At 33.4% G+C, this 19,113-nt stretch overlaps 1 protein-coding gene and 1 long non-coding RNA gene across 11 annotated transcripts in view; one reads left to right on the top strand and one right to left on the bottom strand.

Annotated features, from left to right (window-relative positions):
• The window catches only part of LOC149799133 (peripheral plasma membrane protein CASK-like), a 397,425-nt gene that overhangs the window by 341,305 nt on the left and 37,007 nt on the right, over positions 1 to 19,113 (bottom strand). The window lies entirely within an intron of this gene.
• LOC149799134 (uncharacterized) lies at positions 4,836 to 18,226 on the top strand. The gene is made up of 3 exons (XR_016420873.1): positions 4,836 to 4,965; positions 15,649 to 15,832; positions 17,746 to 18,226. It is a non-coding gene; the product is annotated as an uncharacterized LOC149799134 (long non-coding RNA).

Below are 19,113 nucleotides of genomic sequence, written 5' to 3'. Positions count from 1 at the left end.
ATAACATTAAATCTGGCAAACCTACTTGAGAATATTTCTAACATTTGCTTTAGTGGTGTTGAGACTACAGTTTCATATTTTGCACCTATCAAGAAACTGCTAGCTCCACTTGGTCATTTGAACTTCCCGTCTTCTGAGATAAACTGTAAAGTAAAACAGCCAATAACTTCTTTTACAGTTTATATATTTGGTAATTCATTCACTGCACTTTCAGAAGCAGGCATTGTCTAGTCTGGCAAAACTCATTTTCGCTATTTGAATAACTGCTAAAAAGTGTACTTGAGACTAATTCAGGCTGATTTTTTTAGCACATGGGGAGCATTTATTTTGGTTAGCTGTGGGCTTAGCTCATTTACAATTTCAATAAGCATAGTATCCAAAGACATTTCAGCCACAGTAGATTCAAGTAACATAGAGGTATACCTACATTCTCTCCAGTGTGCATGTTGTAAACGCAAACAACTTTAACAGAAGTTCATAATACTGTATCTGTAGAGCACCACATTTATTTATAGCAATCACAGTCCTTAAAAATGTGCTCATATGTTAGTGTGGGAAATCTTACTTGAGAATACCAATAATGTTTTCATAAACTGTCCCAATCAAACTCCTTAAAAAAGTCAAAATGTACTCACATGTTAGTGTGGGAAATCCTACTTGAAAATGCCCTTGATGTTTGTATAATTTATTCCGATCATACCCCTTAAAGCAGTAAAGATGTGTTCACATACCTGGGTATACTTCCCAATATTTTCATTATTTATCATAATCTTACTCCTTAAAGCACACATTCAATATCATGGTAAATTCCACTTCAGAATATCCCTAAAATCTTCCAATTATATCCCTTCAAGCAATCAAATGGGCAATTATCCAATTATATCCCTTCAAGCAATCAAATATATATCCCTTCAAGCAGTCAAATGGGCAATCCAATTATACCCCTTACAAGCAGTTAAATGGGCAATCCAATAGAATCATTTGCTGGGCTTAGCTTTTGCATGCATAACTGTCAATTTCATTCAATAACAAAGCAAAAAATCGAAAAGAAAAGGAAAGGAGATGTAAATAACCAGATATATTTCAAAAGCACTGTGCAGACTAAATGTACAAAATAACATCAAAATGTGACACAAAAATGTACTTTTCACCCAGATTACTGTTTACATTTCTGGAGGAAACAATAATAATAAAAATAATAATAATAATCGCAATAATGAATTTATTTACAGAGGGTGAGACAATTAGTTTTATGAAACTAATCCTCCTTGTGGTAATCTAATATTTGCATATTTACATAAATATTACATAGTTGCACAAATTAGTAAAGAAAAGCACATACAGCTCTGAATTTTTTCTAGCCAAAATAAACTTCACAAGTTAATACTTTACAAATAAAAAAGTATGCAGAAATAAGAAATAGGTAATAATAAGCTTAATCATGATTTGAACTTAATAAACAGAAAATGGAATTAGAACATGTTTGATCTAGGTACATGTATATCCATGTACATGTCAAAATATTTAAGAAACTAAGGCTGCAATGTGAACTGATACACTTAAGTTTTCATATTTTATCAAATCAAAGATTAAAATTCATCAAGTGAATTTTATTATAATGAAATGAATGTATGTTCCTTCAGGATTCTGTTCCATATTAGTTTCCCCAAATAATGAAAGCTTGTTTAAAGAGTTCTTTGGAAAGACAGTTAGCTGAAATTTATCTTAAATTGGGAGTGTTGCCTTGGTTTTTTGGGCATGACATCAGCTATAATGTTTGAAACTTTTTACCAAAATTTAACTTTTTCAAAAATATTTGTTCACTTACTGTTAAAATTCTAACATCATTTATTGCCTTTGGTATGTATTAATATTCTCTAGTTTGCAAGCTCTTTTACAAATGGAATAATTCAGAAATATCCTGCAAATAATATTACAGAAGTATGCAGGGACTGTCAGATTCAAACTTATTTTCCAATTTTGCTTCCTTCTGTTAAACAGCAGTCATTAATACTTTAGTCTTGTCTATGTTTACTTTTATGCCAGTTCCTTATACCAGAAGAAAGGCTATCTGAAAGGACACCTCTAAGACTATGGTTCACGTGAACATAAAGCAATGCTTTTGAAGGACATTTCAATGAGTTTCGAAAGTTTGTACGAAGTATTTTTCTTAAAGAAACTGCTCTATCTCCAAGTACTATTTTATCACTGCATACATCAGTGCAAATATGTACAAAAGTACAAGAAAAAACATGTGACTAATATTAATGCACCAATAAAGCAAACAGATGCTACTTCTTCTGGCAACTAGCCTACCCATGTAATAATAATAATAATAATAATAATAATAATAATTACCTTTATTTAAAGAGGGCAACACAGCTGAAAAACTAATCTACCTTGTGGCCCTCATACAAAGGAATTTATTTATATTTTATTGGATCTCTGAAGCCATTGGATATATTGGATTTGGAAGAAGGAAATAGAGAGGGTATTTCAAATCTCAACTGGAATACTATTCCAAAGCAAAGTTACAGAGTACTGGAAACATTTTTTTTTATAATTCCTTGTTTGGTTTGGGAATTTGATACTGTTTGGTAGATATGGATCACAGGTGGGGAGCATTACCAGGTAGCCTATACTGAAATAGTGATTGTAAATATTCAGGAACAGTTATTTGGTCCTTTTTTAATAGGTAATATTTTAAACTTACCAGCTAAGTTTTCCTTGCTTTCTTTCTTGATTGATATTAGTTCAAATGCTCTTCTTTGAAGATGTGCTAGCTTTGCTATGTTTATATCATTTGAATTACCCCATACTGTATTACAGTAGTCTAAACAGGGTTGTATGTAACTGTTATAAAATAGTTTTCTGTGCCTTTCAGGGAGAAAATGTCTTATCCTACTGAGAAGCCATAAACTTGAATTACCTTTTTTTAATGACATGTTTGATATGTTCAGTCCACAATAGGTTATTATCTACCAAAACACCAAGTTAGTCTATCATGACAGACCATTTGCAAATTGTATCCTTCCATGTCAGACAATAGTTCATGACTATCAAGATTTGTTCTTTTGTGCCATGTTGAGGAAAGTAATATTTTAGTTTTACCAGTATTTACCACCATGCTTTGTGTTTTGGATGTCTGACAATCATGCACCACTTGATCCTGCCAATTTTAACCCATTTTATTTATTTATTTCCTATATTTTAATTTCTTCAAGAACAAAAATTCCAACTTAAAAATTTATAAATTTTATCAAGTTAAATGTTTTTGTATTTCCTCAAAAGAATTTAAGGAATTTTGGGAAAATTTCAAGTTTTTCTACCAATTCAAGTACTTTTCAAGGATAAAACATATAGCTTCAAAATTCAAGGACTTTTCAAAGCAACCCCCTTTCATCTCAATTACTTTTCAAGGTTGTAAAAGCCATGAGGTTTGATCATAACAGTTTCAAATCTGATACAGCGGAATCATTTGCACATGCATGTAGGTCAAAAGATGACATGCAGATTTCTATTTTCAAAATCTGATCAGTTATGAAAATATGAAAAAGAAGTGGACCATGGTTTGATCCCTGTGGTGACACAAACTGTATATGTCACTGATTCCTTTTTCTGGGAAAAAACGGACATTTATTTTCACACACAGTGCTTTATTGGTCAGACAGAATATAAATCCAACAAATGAGGAATCATGACACTGATATATCTTAACTTTACTAATATGAATATCATGATCAAAAAGATCAAAAGCTTGTCTAAGATCAACTGCTACTTATCCAACTAATTTTCCTTACTGCGGGCAGTAATCCATTTATCACCATGGAGATCATTGCTAATCACTGGACTGACTTTATCTGAACCCTGATTGGTTTTGCTGAATTACATCATAGACTGACAAGATTGTCATGAACATGTTCTTTTCTTAAGTCTGGATAGAGTTGGCAAGAAAACTATAGGACAATAATCTTTGCTTCCTGACTTATGAATGGTAGTAACTTTTGCTGATTCCCATGTCTTGAAAATGCTGATCATCTGGTAACAAACGATACACTCATTGTTAGGTTTGGATCTGTAATGGCACTTTCCATACATTGTTACTCTATGATACTATATTAGCGGGATACATAATTGAACACATGAATAAGAGTAGAATGGTCCCAGATTTTTTTTTTTTTTTTTAAAGCAGGCAAGATTAAAATTCAGCACCTTTCTATTTCAGCCCAAGAACAGGGTGGGGTGGGGGGTGTCCTAATAAATAAATCAAAGCTGTTGGTACTTCTATAAATCTACAACAGATTCCCAATTTAAGTTTAATGAAGAATGAACATGCCTAATAAGTGATGACAAACTTGTGGATAGATATATTACAAAATCTTCCCAGCACTGTTCTACTTTACAAAAAAAAACAAAAAAACAACAGACATTACATGTATATGTGTACCGTACTTTAAAGAACAGGCATTATCATGATACATGATTGAATAAAAAAGTTCTTTTCAAAGTCAAACCAACTAAAACGAGTAATATTCCATGAACATATGGGTTTCAAGAATGGTACTAAAATGGGAGTTGTTGCAAACTGATAGCACCATGTGTCACATGATTAATCAGTACCTGATGAAAGATAATCTAATTAGATAGTTTACTCTTCTTGTCAGGGCCCAATCACAATGTTTACATTCATGCCTCCTGGCAAGGGGATAAACATCAATCTAAAATAATGGCTCATCTATCCCAATACACAACACACTAAACAAAACAAATTATAACAGATGCACAAATGCTGATACAATCCTGCCCAGCTTCCATAAATTCACCATGAACATGAAGCAAAAATAAACCACAGTTGAAACTGTCTTATCCAGATGTGAAGGTGATTAACATTTTGGTCTGGATTCTGCAGTACAGGCTAGATGAATTAGTGACAGAACTATTTCAAGGACAACAGGACTGAAACAGGTAAGGAATTGGTAAATGTACATGTTTTTAGTGCTTTCATGATTAATGAGGAGGATACCAAAGTGATACATCAGATATTGGGATTGTGAAAAGCTGATGACTTTAGATGACAATTAAAAACCAGCAAATTTTCACCAATCTTCTGTCACATTTATCAACTTAGAATGCTTTAGCATAATTTCATTCCATAAGAGAATTCAAAAAACCACATTGCTTTTTAGAGACTGAAGACGTTATATCTCCTGTCCACAATGATCTACATGCCTGGACTGCCAACCTAGCTCCATATGTATGAAACAGTTTCAGCACAAAAATCTGAACATGGCTCATGATATAAAAGTTAACAACCATACTTAGGGTCAATGGACATATGTGTAACTCTGAATGTAAAATGAGCAAACAATATTAATCTAACCCTTAAATTACAGGCCAAGAATTTAAAATAAATTTCTTTTAATCACAAAAATGTGCAGATTGTGAAAAGTACTAGTCTTGCTGAATCTTCACTAGTCCTTGTTATCAAACAATGTCAGACATATATTGCAAATGTGTAGCCATCAGACTATTGAAATTATAAGAACTACTAGTCAGAGAGGAAATTTACTAGCCTTGGGTTAGTGAACCACCACTAATATCATTAGCCCTGAAAGTATGACAATTATGTATTTTTATTATTAACAATGTTATAAACAACAAAGTCTGGGTCTCCATACTGAACCTATAAACAAACCACTGTTGAGAAACTTGAATCTGAATTTTTAACGTAGCTTAAAAAAAAATTCAGTCATATTGCTATGATATCTGCAGTGTGGCAGTTTATAGTGATGCCTAGCACCAAGGCATCATGCCGCAGACATGTAGCATTATGTCCCACCCAGTCACATTATCCTGACACAAGGCCGACCAGTCCTAACACTAACCTCTTAATGCTGAGCACCAAGCAAGGCAGCTGGTAGTACCATTTTTATAAGTCTTTGGTATGACTCAGCCAGGGATCAAACCCACGACCTCCCGCATCCAAGGTGAACACTCTAACCACTAGGCCACCGGAGTGGTCTGTTGAGAAACTTAATCCAATCCCAAACTTTAACAAACTGCTGAAACTGCAACACTGGCACTGGAAAAGTAAGTGCTGTGTTTTGCTTACCACAACATAAAATTCACAAAAAAACAATTTTTGAAATTTGAGCGCAAGTATCATTAATGAGCTTAGACCAGTGGTTCCTGACCACCCAGGTCAGGACATAGATCTGGATCACGAGGACATTCTGGAGGGTCACCAGGTCTGAGGGTAGCAGAACTATTCAAATTAGGGAAATGGGGTCATGAGGCTCACAAAAAAATATTTTTCAGGGTCATGGCAAAAAAGGTTGGGAACATGACTGGCTTAGACATTTTAAAATGAATTTGAAAGCTGGATCAGATGTGATGTGTAAGTTAAGTGACCATGTTAAAAAGTGCATGAACGGGCATATTTGCCTGCATGTAACATAAACCAACTCTGAGATCAGAATCAGATATGCTGTAGCATGAAGTAATAAAAGATCAAGGTCTATATATATAAACCTGAAATCAATTACAGAACAAAAAGTGTTCCTACCAAAATCTATGGGAGACCTGGTGCATTGCATGTAGCTCAGTTGCTTGCATCAGACAGGTAATTTAAGTCAGCTGAAGCCCTGATGTGTCCTTTGGAAAGGCACTTCCTGTAATTTCCATTTTCTTGGCATGAAGCCCTGAAACTGCCACTAAAAACAAAAAACAAAAAAAAAAAGAAGACCCAACTCTGCCAACATTTTAGGCAATGGCAGATCCAGGTATAAAATGTTTGTTGTTGTTGTTGTTGTTCTAGGGTTTAACGCCATTTTTTAGCACATGATAGGCTATACATGGCGGCCAGTATAACTGGTGGAGGAAGAACCTTGGAAAACCCAGGGAAGAACCACCGACCCACGAGAAGCTACTCGCAGGCTTTCCCACATATCCATGCTAGCCGAGCCTTGGACTCGAACCCACGCAGACAGAGGTGAGAGTATAAAATGTTTGTACTTAGGAAATTGTGAAGGTGGACATAACAAGAGTTACAAATAAGGTACATAGGGGCTTGCTACAGACACTGTTGTAACAATGGTATTGGATTTTGGAAATCACAAAATCTTTTGAACAATGTAACACCTGAAAAAAACAGTATCACATACCCATGTATGCACTGTAAAATCCTAACACTCCTATCATTTCTGGTTCAAAACAGTTACCAAGTGTACTTGTGTATAAGATGAGTCAAACTGCAAACAACCAAGATCCTCGTCTGCATTGCACAATGCACCTGCAGATCAGGGTCAACGATGTTTGTTCTACTGATTACTCCTAACAAACTAAAAAGACTCATATCTGCCAGCATATTATTCAATTCCGATTTTGTGTCCAGATTTTAGACTTTTTGGTCTCAGATCTAAGGCAAACCAGTATGAGCTGCAAACAGACAGATGAGCCTTTGCACAAAGTAGGATAAGATGGGCATTTGGAATAAATAGTGGTCTCCATACAAAAATAATGGCTACGTTTAGCAAAAAAAATAATTAAAAAAAATAAATAAAAGAACTCCAACTTTTACCCTTCTGCTCATGCGCGAGTCAAATAGCCAACGAAAAACGATGTTTCTAACACAACTTGGCAGTATGTTATTGAAAGATGACTGGGGATTTGGTGTTTTCGAGTCTGTTCAGAAATAGCTTTCAAAATGTGTTTCCTACTCGATTTTCAGGCAAAAATGACAAAAAGGGGTTAATGTGATAAAGTAATAAGAAAATTGCAGAATGTCAGCAAAGATTGGTTTACACAATGAAGTTCAGTAAACATTTAACTGATTAAAAAGTTTAGATTGACAACAAACTAAATAAACAGCATGGCCTGTAAACAACTGATGAAAAGTGACTGATCAACCGAACCAAAACACCTTTTAAATGTAATTTTCTGGGGAACTCAAATGCGCTTAATTTTATTTAAAGACTAAATTTGAGCTGCCAACTGTACCCCTTGATAATATAATATTCCCTCCAAAAATTATATATGGGCACATGGTTTCTCCAGGATATCCAAAGGAATTGCCCAGCTGGCATTTTAATAAAGGTAGACTTTAAATTATTATGGGTAGAAGTTTTTAAATGAGAATATCTTCTATGAACAGGCTACTTACACTTAAACATGTGTGTAATAACTAACTTTTAATGATAAAGATAAAACATAACATTATAAAACTTTGCATACATGTGATTCGAGCATCGGAAGGACAAATATACCATTTTAAAGGCTGTCTACTGCACATACTGTTTTATAACTGAAATCCACCACTTTTGAAAATTAAAATATTTATTTTAAAAAATCAGAAAAAAATCAGAAAAAAAAATGGTACCTGTAGGTGTTCTATCAACACATTACAGAAACCAGCCAGTCTAGCAGTCGAGTGGAAACTGGAACTGTTCCACCAGTGCAATGACTGGTGTACCAATGCATGTGGTGTATTTGGATTAAGACTCTTAAACAACAGCAAATATGTGTACTCAACAAGATGTAACTTATTGTTTTGATTTTAGTGTTTCAAGTCAAAGCCACAATATTTCTGAAGTGTTACCACTAATAAAGATGGTAGATGATGGCATTTTAGCCTTTATCAAAAATCATCCTAACTTTGCTGGAGGTAAGATGAAAAGGAGAGACTGACCAAAAAATTATTTTGGCAGAAACACTTGAGCAAATATTTTGGTTGTTTTAAAAGAAATAATGAGGGCAGCTATTATCATTTTTTGTCAATTCATGTAAAAATATCAAAACAAACACTTTCTTCCAATGTTCAGAAAACACCTATTACGAAATTATACAGGCAGTTTAGCAATGCTTGGAAATCCAAGTTTATGTGTGTGCAGGCTAATAGCAAACCAGCTGGTCCTTACTTTTGCATTACGTGTTTCATACAAAGTGGATTTCTAAAACACCATATGGATGATGACACTATATCACCAGGCACATGCAGATACCATCGCAACAGCACAATGATTCTTCTGTAACAAACACACACACCTGAGGGCCCTTTCTGAGACTGGATCAAAGTGGATAAAGTGTAACTTACAGAGACTTTGCAAATTTCGTGCTAGTGCATAATTAACCATTCATCACTGTAGATCATTACATTAAACTGATTAAAGTTGTTTCCAGACATACTGAATAGGTAAAACTTGTATCCTGTATTCTGAAAACGTTTGAAGCAAGAAACTCAAGGTCAAGTTTAAAATTCCAAAACTGCCAGTCTTTAACCTTAACCACAACAAAGCTCTTCCAGATTTGTCTTAACTTAGATCCCTCTAATATACTGCTCAATTTTCATAATGTTGGTGCACTATAGTATCATATCTGAGGGTTTGAGTCGAAGTTTTGCGCTCAAAAAGTTTTGAGAATACAAAGCAAGGAACAAAATTAGCAGCACAAGTCATATGTTTAACACTGGTTGCATATTCTTAAAGCAAGCCAAGCTGAGTAAATCTTCAAACCAGATTAGGTAAGGTCTACCGCACCATGGCTTCATATCAGATAGATGTCAAACATGTTTAGGATAGTATTCTTTCTTAGACAAATGCAGCACCACCAAAACCTGGGTTTGGTCTTATACTTTGAAAAACTATAATTAAGTTCAGTTTCTAAAACTTTAAATTTAGGACTTCATATTAAATCTATTTATTATGATGCACAAAATTAAGTTTCCAGTTTAAACTAATAAATTGTGATATCAAAAGACCTTTCAAATTTAAAAATAAATATTTATTATGAATATATACCAGTGAGTAAGCAAAAAAACAAGTTTGTATCTTCAAGTCCTCGAATCTTCAAAACAACTTGACTCACTTTTACTTTGTGTATTCCATGATGGAGAGTGATACCAATGCAGCAGGTCTTAACTAAGAAAGGCAACCTGACTAGTTAATATACAGATGACACTAAGTCTGACAAGAGTTTGGTCCCTTATAAAATATTTAAACTGAAGAAAATATTTTACTTTCATGCCTTTAGAATCATTTATTTAAAAAATAAGAGTTCTATGAAGTTCGATTTTTTTCTGAAAAACAGGTTTATGAACAACAACAAAATATGCAAAGCATGAAATTATCCAAGTATTTTTTAACAGGAGGGAAGTTTGTACAACTATAGTATTTCCACTACCGAAATGAAACTATTTTTCCACTTATACTTGAACATGACATGGCTGATAACTGTATCTGCAGTAGAACATTTCCATATAATGTATTAACTTGGTAAAAGAATGAGATTTTTTAAAGAGATTTATACAAAACTATTGACAACTTGGAAACTTTGTTTTCTTCTTGTTATATAATTGTACCATAGTTATCTAATGACAAATCACCTCTTCATTTTCTTTATACAATTTTTGCAGAACTATTTACGAATCATTCATTAGCCAACAAATAATAATCCCACCCTCTAATTTCTGACAAATTTATTATATTGATTCCCAGGTCTTAACATGCTATGTCTGGAACACTTTAGTAACTACAGTAATGTCTGATATGCTATTGTAACTATAGTAATGTTTGACATGCTATTGTAACTATAGTAATGTCTGATATGTTATAGTAACTATAGTAATGTCTGATATGCTATAGTAACTACAGTAATGTCTGATATGCTATAGTAACTATAGTAATGTCTGATATGCTATAGTAACTATAGTAATGTCTGATATGCTATTGTAACTATAGCAATGTTTGATATGCTATTGTAACTATAGTAATGTCTGATATGCTATAGTAACTATAGTAATGTCTGATATGCTATAGTAACTACAGTAATGTTTGATATGCTATAGTAACTATAGTAATGTCTGATATGCTATAGTAACTATAGTAATATCTGATATGCTATAGTAACTACAGTAATGTTTGATATGCTATAGTAACTATAGTAATGTCTGATATGCTATAGTAACTATAGTAATATCTGATATGCTATTGTAACTACAGTAATGTTTGATATGCTATAGTAACTATAGTAATGTCTGATATGCTATAGTAACTACAGTAATGTCTGATATGCTACAGTAACTAAAGTAATGTCTGATATGCTATAGTAACTATAGTAATGTCTGATATGCTATTGTAACTAAAGTAATGTTTGATATGCTATTGTAACTACAGTAATGTTTGATATGCTATTGTAACTACAGTAATGTTTGATATGCTACTGTAACTACAGTAATGTTTGATATGCTATTGTAACTACAGTAATGTTTGATATGCTACTGTAACTACAGTAATGTTTGATATGCTATAGTACTATAGTAACAACAGTAATGTCTGAAATGCTAATGTAACTGTAGTAATGTCTGATATGCTATAGTAACTACAGTAATATCTGATAACAGTAATGTTTGAAACAGTAACTACAGTAATGTTTGATATGCTATTGTAACTACAGTAATGTTTTGATATGCTATAGTAACAACAGTAATATCTGATATGCTACAGTAAATACAGTAATGTTTGACATGCTATAATAACTATAATAAAGTTTGACATTCTATAGTAATGACAGTAATTTTTTATATGCTAAAGTAACTACAGTAATGTCTGACAGTAATGTTAGATGTACTATAGTAACTAGTCATGTTTGATATGCTTTAATTACTCTACAGTAATATTTGATACACTTTAGTAAATACAATGTTTGATATGCTATAGTAACTACAGTAATGTTTGATATGCTACCATAACTACAGTAATGTGTGATATACTATAACGTTTGATATTATAGTAAATACATTAATGTTTGATATGCTTATGGTTGAGAAAAATTCAATATTTTCCAACAAATTTAAGGACTTTTCAAAATTACAACCAACTTGTTCAAAATTCAAGAAAAGATTCAGTGCAGCCTTCAAATTGAAGGAATTTTCAAGGTCGCAGGAACCACAAAATTATTACGTCTCCTAACATGGAACCTAACAATTATCATTGCCCATGTTTTCCATCAATGAAAGGAAAGAAACCGCTAGATATTTTTCTTCCACAAGTTATACTAAATCTTCGGATTCTGCACCAAAGACATAAAAGCAAAGATCAGAGTTGTTGTTGTGGGGTTTAATGCCATTTTTCAGCACATGATAGGCTATACATGGCGGCCAGTATTAATGGTGGAGGAAGAACCCAGGAAAACCCCAGAAAGAACAACAGACCCACGAGAAGCTACTGGCAAGCTTTCTCACATACCCACAATAGCCGAATCTGAGACTCGAACCCACACAGACAGATCAGAGGTAAGATGGCAGTGATCCGTAATGGAGAGCACTTTAGACCACTCGGCCACTTGGGGCCCCCCAGTACTGTAAGAAGTCTTTTAATGACAACCACATGTTGAAAGAATAGTGTTAATGGATTTTCAATATGGCCACTGTGGATGCCATACTGAATGTGCAAGTGGCACCATATTTATTTACAATCAACTAAATATCATACTAAGTCTTTTGGTAAACATGTATATAGGAAGCAATGATATCAAGATTTTCATGATGGCTGCTGTGGTTGCTAATTGGACATAAATCGGCAAAGCTTTCATGTTGTTGCAATTGGAAATTGTATAAATCAATAAATCTTCAGTAAAAATCCAATGCTGATATGACTGACTATCCATTCAGGAAGAGCAGGCATAACAACCTTTTCAAACTGGCCACTATAGTGGAAATACTGGACAGCAAATCATCACCATTTTCATTAAAAGCCAACCAAACATCATAAGAAGTCTTCAAGTGAAAACCCCATGTTGATATGACTTTCAAGAGGAGTAGCAATAACTAAGATTTTTAAAATGACTTCTGATTACTCCTAACAAACTACATAGTCCCAGATCTGCTAGTGCATCATGCAATGGTAAATCTGGGTCTATGCTGTTTGCAGTTGAAATGGACTTATAAACGAGTATATATAAGGTTACCCAGCAAGACAGGAAGGATCAATATTCCACAACACATTAGTGCCAATACTAGTAAGACCTCATGTCATGAATTTGCAAGGCAAATCATTAACCCTTGTATACCAACATATTATGCTTCCATTACAATGGAAAAATGTTCTTATACCATATATACTACTTTATCGGTCAAGTCTAATGCAAACTGCACAGACCCAGATCTGCCATATCATGATGTGCAGATCTGGATCTGAGCAGTTATCTGGAGTAATTAGTAGAACAAACAACATAGTCCCTGATCTGCAGGCACATTATGCTATGGCAGATCAGAATCTTTGTTGTTTGCAGTTTGACTTGACTTATAAGCGAGTATATATGATATGTATATGTATTTTCACTCTTGTGCCAAATCTCACATGTGATTCAATATCACAACCTAAGCAAAACAATAATGACATGTAACAGTGCTACATTGCTTTTTTTTTACAACTTGCATAATTGCATTGAACTAAAAAAGGAAGCAAGGTTACTCCTGGCTAATAATAGTCAACAACTGGGAGAAAAGAAAATGCAAGACTGTTACAGAGTCCTTGTTATAAATCACCATACATATAACTGAATCTTAAAATGTTTCACGCTTCATCAATGCAAACAATTCTTTATCATTTTGTATATGAATATCACATACAAAGAACCACCTAAACACTATGCATGAAACTATTTATTATCTTAAATTATTGGCACACAAAAACAAAATCACCAAAAAAAAAGGAGTGACAATGACCATGGACTCTTTGGAGAAAAGTGTCAAGACCTCTAAATGGAAAAGCTATGTTTATTATACAGTGTTAACATCATATTGAATCAAGATACTGTAAATAGTTCTGTGCCAAGCATTACTTCTTCATTTTTTTTAGAAATGTACTTGTTAAGATTCCAAATATATCTTCCTTTCTGGGTCCCCATTTCTCTTTTTAACATAATAAGTGACCTTCATCTGAGCACTAGTTCTGAGACTCTGGCTTGCTTACAGATAATGCAACTCTTCAGGCATAAAGTCCTGATATTATTGTTACCAAGTACTCTTGCAGAGCACTTAGACATAAAGTCATATTTATTGTTATCCAGTACTCTTGCAGAGCACTCAGACATAGTCATATTGTTATCCAGTAATCTTGCAGAGCACTCAGGCATAGTCATATTATTGTTATCCAGTACTCTTGCAGAGCACTCATGCATAAAGTAATAATATTGTTATCCAGTACTCTTGCAGAGCACTTAGGCATAAAGTTCTTATATTATAGTTATCCTGTATTCTTGCAGAGTACTCATTACTCAATATTTGTGCTTTAATTCATAGAAAAAGAAACTATTACAGCTATTACATTACGTGATAAAATTTATCTCGAAGTAAAAGAAAAACAAAGAACATGGTTTAATAAACCACCACCACCCCTAGAATATTAAATGGTCAGTCCGTAAGTACAAAAGAAAATCTAACTTCTTTAAGAAGACATTAATCAATTGGCTACCTAGATTAATAAGGCCACAGTTTATTGGGATGCAATTAATATACCATTGTACTGATTTTTACCATGTTGAAAATATTTATACATTTTTCTCTATCAATTCTCATCAAATGAGGTCTCATGGGAGAAGAATCAATTTACTAGATAATCTATCCTCTAACAGTAGTTGTTAAAGTTGTAGTATGTAAAACATAAGGACCAAGCGGGCTAAATATCAGTCACCCTGCTTACATACTGACAGTTGATGACATCACTAAGCTGGTTTATAGTGTATGTGGAATTATGATCATACAAATCTATGCATGTATTAACAATAACATGTATTAACAATAATATACATTAACAGTCTCCCAAACTTTACACCATGTCAATTTTACTTATTTTACTATATTCTGATAACGAAAATTTTCAAAGATAAAGGCACAGTTAATATGAATAGTCTCTTGACTCGTATCTGAACTCATCCAAGGTTTTGATGATTTACATGTAATCCAATTTTACTGAAAAAGAATGAGAACAGATTTTAGATCAGGAGAGGAAAAGTGTTCAACCATCAAATAAAAGATCATCAGTCATCTCCGCAAGCCAAGCTTCCATTATGTTAACTTTATCTACACCTTAGATCAAACAGATATTTCAATGCTTCAGGTCTGTGAATTTCACCGTATGCGACAGAAGTCCACCACATCCAATCAAAATCAAGTTGTTCAAATCTGAACTGTTCCTGCATGATTGAGACAAGGGGAGCACACAACTGGAATGGACTCATAAATAAGCAATTTTATACTGCCAGTCCATGTTTGTACAAATACATCCTTTACGTCAGACACACTGGCAATGGATTCTCTCTTGTACATAATCATACTTTCGATGTTAAAGTTACAAATTATCCTTTTGAAGTCAATTCCCTCCACTGTTTTCAGTCCATCTACAATGTACTGCTATTACATGGTACTAGTTAGTTGGCATTACATACTAAGGGAGACAATTCATGTCATCCAATATATGTTGCTAGGACAACGCACTAACACATGGAATCAGGTCACAATTAGTACTTCAGTACCCACAAATGTAGTTTTAGTCTATATTTATAACATTGTCTCCTCTCTCATTATGGTGGAGATAGAAGAGTTATATTAATACATTTTTGGTAGGGATTTAAAGGTAATTGTTTATTCTTCAGAATATGAGTTCAGGGTGTGGTGTTCCGAATTTCGGTGACGGTGCACATTGAGTAATAAGGCCTTGGTGATGATCCAGAAGTGAAATCTGTGTTCTGTTTACATGCTGCTCTGTTGACAGTCCAGCCTCTTAAAAAATGCAGGTCAACCATTGACAAGAACTTCACCGTGAAGTCATCTTTGAAGGTATTTTAGATTAACATATGATTTGTATTGATTGTCACACAGTGGAAAGGTCAGTATTGAGAAACAAATGTAGAGAACATATAGTAAAATTAACTGTGTTCTATGCCCTGTCAGTGCAGTACTGGAGTAAAGTTTAAATTGGTATAAAATCTTTACTATTAATGATAGACACATGAAATTTGAATATGTTACGTATAATGACTTTGAAAAAAGAAGAATGAAATTAAAAATAAAAAAATTAATTTTTTTTTAAAAATTTAAATGAAATTTACACACACAAAAAAATCCCCCCCAAAATGCACATACATGTATATAATATTTTTTAGAATCATATTAAATGATATCAGCATGTATACATTCCTACATCATATACAAGCTCTAATGTTAGATATCTGTCACATTTTGTCAGAGAAAATATCTTTGTAAGTCAAAATAAGACCTTCATTAAAATACATGAAGACAAAATTCTATTTTGTATTGGCCATTCAAACTATCTATTAGGGGTCCAAGCAGTTAATTTATGTGTTTATGATGGGGTCACTTCCTGAGTAACACATATCTGCTTGTATAGCCTTCAGTAATTGTTTATACACATAGTTATAATTATTTAGTGAGAGGACAGAGATGAAAACTTTATACTATAACCTACTCAAGTTCTCTACTAAATCATTTTAAACTGTCTGAGAATGAAATACAGGTCAATGGGATAAAATACACTTTCCCCAGGTAGAGTTTTTTACCCCTGGATGTAAGAAAACAGCAAAATGATGTAAGATGAACACAAAATGCATTCCATTTTATTGTTCAGTTTGGTTAAGATACTGATTGGTGAAGTGCGGCATTGTGGCCTATATGATGTTATGGGAATTCTAATCATCCATCTTGCTTTATGCATTATTAATTACTAATAATATTTGTCAACTGACACTCTAAAGATTAGATAAGAAATATTCAGACAGATTATTTGAATTTAACTTTGTATCACTGATCTTAACATTGTTACATATCCCACATGAACAAATATCCATATATTTTAGAATGTTTGGGATCAAAAGTTCACATTCATACATCACATAGGCTGACATTGTACCTATAATGAATCTGTAAGGCACATTTCTGGCTGTGTGCACTGAAAATACCCTAAAATGTTATCTTCATCATGAATATGCCTATGTACGGTAACATATTTCAATTTAGTACTTTGACAGAGTGCGGTATTGTAGCATCAGCTGATATATGATTCCACTGAATCAATGAGCTTAATAATTGGTAACCAACACTCTTAAAAATACACTACAAATGTTCAAACAGATCAATTGAATTATGTTTGCACATTTGATCTTAACAAGAACATTATGTATGTCCAACATATGCAAATTTCCATCCTTGTTTACAAGTTCTGGGAACAGATTTTCACATTTAGTTGACGATATAGGGTTTATTGGTACCTATATCTGTGTGGCCACATTTGGCTGTGATCACTTGCAATTTCCAAAATTGTTATTTACCTCATGAACAAGATTGCTTATAGTAATATATTTTAATTTAGTACATTGTCACTTGACTTTCCTGTATACTAGTATGTACTAATGTTTGCACCAATGATCAAACCTCACCGCCACAACATTGCCTTAAACTTTATGATACATAGTCTACCTGATTAGTTATTTAACTTGTAAATGGCTAAATGTGCTTCTAGAAACCTCATATATGTTTAGGATGAATTTATCACTTTAATGCAAGGCCATTGCTTCACATTTCTGAGTGTCACTGTCAAGTTTAATCATTTTTCCCATGCTTGCAACCTTAATATTATTCTGAAATCACCATATCTAACATAGTTTAACTTCATTGATCTACATCTTACTGTTTTCTAGAATAAAGTGAAAGACATTGTATCTTTTCATGTCTAGCCTGGTATGTGGAACAAAAGTGTTAGAGTTGGATCAACTTGGAAGCTCTCCAGTAGTCCGGTGGTGATAGCAAGGTTTCATAAGAGCATGTGCAGTGTACTGCCATACAAGACCAAGATTAGTTCATATCACCACAATGATAATAGCACCTCAAAGACATGGCTTAGGTCTTCATGAGACAGATTAGCACCATTTTTCAGTAAGGTAGAGCCTCCTTAGAAACTATTTTCCAATCCCATTGTCACCTTTTGTATTGAAAGGGAATGCATTTTTGCTATAAAACATGGTAGTGGTCCCATCAGAACTTTAAATATGAGTGCGCTATTAGTTATACAAACAACTGCCTCAGTACCTGACACAATAAATGTGGAAGATAGCACCTGTCATTGTTTCTTTAGTGTGTACACCTATATGCATCTGGACAGACATATTGCTGTTTGCTGCCAAAATCACTATGAGCTATGTTACTTCACTACCCCTGGAAAAATGTTATCAGTTGTACAGACCCAAACTACCAATTGTTTTAAATACCATTCATTAGTCAACTTTGCTGTCTAAAATTTGTCAAACTGAGTTTTAAAACTTGTATGAAAATGTAATTTTGCAATAAAATTTAGTTTTTAAAATTTAAATGTTTATTTAAATTGCCATTAAAATTTAATTATCAACATTTTTAAATTTGAAACACATTTTCAGACAGGACTTATCTTGTATTATAATTAGGATTTTAATACACTGAAAAATTCCTACAATTAAGGAAGATATAGCAAATTTAGTTTTGGTTTCTCAAGAGCACTTGGACCAAAATGTGCACCCTGTGGAACACCAGCACTACATACTTTCTGATAGATGTCACATGTTTTGTTTGCAAGGAAATTCAAAAAGACTTCACATATAAACTTGAAACAGGTGTGGCATGCAAATATAAAAGTTTGACTAAAACTGGCATAAAAATGAGGCCTGTCAGGAATCAGGTCACAATTAGTACTTCCAGTTCAGTACCCATGAATGTAGTTTTAGTCTATATTTAGAACATTGTCTCCTCTCTCATTTTGGTGGTGAAAGAAGAGTTATATAAATACATTTTTGGTAGGGATTTAAAGGTAATTGTTTATTCTTCAGAATATGAGTTCAGGGTGTGGTATTCCGTATTTCAGCGATGGTGCACATTGAGTAATAAGGCCTTGGTGATGATCCAGAAGTGAAATCTGTGTTCTGTTTACATGCTGCTCTGCTGACAGTCCAGCCTCTCAAAAAAATTCAGGTCAACCTTTGACAAGAACTTCACCGTGAAGTCATCGTTGAAGATATTTTAGATTAACATATGATTTGTATTGATTGTCACACAGTGGAAAGGTCAGTATTGAG

The sequence above is a fragment of the Sinohyriopsis cumingii genome, chromosome 5 (assembly GCF_028554795.1).
Source record: "Sinohyriopsis cumingii isolate HCF-2022 chromosome 5, ASM2855479v2, whole genome shotgun sequence".
Classification (NCBI taxonomy): domain Eukaryota; kingdom Metazoa; phylum Mollusca; class Bivalvia; order Unionida; family Unionidae; genus Sinohyriopsis; species Sinohyriopsis cumingii.
The sequence above is the reverse complement of the archived record's forward strand: the minus strand, read 5'-3'. Positions and strand labels throughout refer to the sequence as shown.